Raw genomic sequence first — 1,560 nt, 5'->3', positions numbered from 1 at the left:
GCAAGAGGGCACAGGCCGGGCTGAGGGACCCCCCCCCCCTGAGGGCACAAATTTTTGTGCACCGGGCCTCTAGTTACCTTAATAAAAAAATCAGGCCCTATTGTATTTTGATAAGGCACTGTCCACCTATGTTTTTTTTTTGTTTGTTTGTTTGTTTTCTGTGATGTGACCCTCCAGGGCTTTCATCTGAGAATCTCTTAGGTCTTTTCCTCCTCAAAACCTGTGATTTGTGGGTATTTTCACCTTAATTTCCAGAGATATTTGTTTTTATTTTTGGAATCCCAACCTTGTCAGTTTTAGAATTTAGCAGATGGCTCCAGGGTGATAATGGATGTGCTTGAACCCATTTAGTCATTCAATTTTGCCGCTAAAATGTCTCAGATTGGCCCAAATACCTGCAGATTTCTCCATCTTCCAGTAATGACCCTCTGATAGAGGCCAAGCCTAGATTCTTAGTCTTTTACTATGCCTGAATGGCAAGTATTCTTTAAAAAAAAACAAAAAAAAAACAGTTCCAGCATCTCAATTTTTGTGTTTTAAGTCTTATATCCAGGTAGGCATTTGACCCTCTAAGTAGAGGAAAAGCAGAAAAATTTCCACTCTATTTTTTTTCCTTAATCCTCACCTGAGTATATTTCTCCAATGATTTTTAGAGATAGTGGAAGAGAGAGAGAGAGAGAGAGAGAGAGAGAGAGAGAGAGAAACATCACACATCGATTGGTTACCTCCACACGGGCTCCCTGACCAGGGCTGAGGATCAAGCCTGCAACCAAGGTGCATGCACTGGACTGGAATGGAACCCAGGACCCTTCAGTTTATGGGACGATGCTGTATCCACTGAGCCAAACTGGTTAGGACTCCACTCTATTTTATAAAATGTTGGCTTAATTAGTTTGTCTCCTACTGGGTTTAGATTTAGAATATAGCCAATATACTGGCTGTATTTTTAAGACTCTAAATAATTCAGTTTTGTCACTCCAGTTCCATAGAACCACCAAAAAATCCTCTTGTTTCTTTGTCCCAATCTGCAGCCCTGTTTGTGAGCCCCACCCAGATTTTCACTTCTAGCCCATTCCCTCAGAGAAGAGCGAGCTGTAGATTTTGAGCATTCTCCTTTCTGTAATATCATTCCTTGTAGTCCTCATTGCTTCTGCAGCTCTCTGATGCCTTAACAATTTTATCTTTTCTGGTTGTTTTCAGTGATAGCATTGGTCTGTTGAAAACTATTTTATCTTATTTGAAAGAAGAAACTCATTCATTTCTCTTTGGTATCTATACCAGCATCTTCTGAAGTGTATTTGTAGCTTTTGGGGGTCCAATTTACCAGCAAGAGACATATTAGTCTGATTTACAGAAACTTCAGAAATTATTCCCACCATCTTGTTATTCAACCAACCTGCATGGATATTGGAATATGGCCATCTACTACCAATGATCAAAGTTGCCCCTTCTGCATATTCTACATTAATACATTTATTTGAGAAACTGTATGGTGCTAATATCAATAAAAGTGTCTTCAGAGCTGATGCAATATTGGGTGTTGCCTCTTTGAAGCTAGGA

The sequence above is a fragment of the Myotis brandtii genome, unplaced genomic scaffold, assembly GCF_000412655.1.
Source record: "Myotis brandtii unplaced genomic scaffold, ASM41265v1 scaffold198, whole genome shotgun sequence".
NCBI classification, from domain to species: Eukaryota; Metazoa; Chordata; class Mammalia; order Chiroptera; family Vespertilionidae; genus Myotis; species Myotis brandtii.
The sequence above is the reverse complement of the archived record's forward strand: the minus strand, read 5'-3'. Positions refer to the sequence as shown.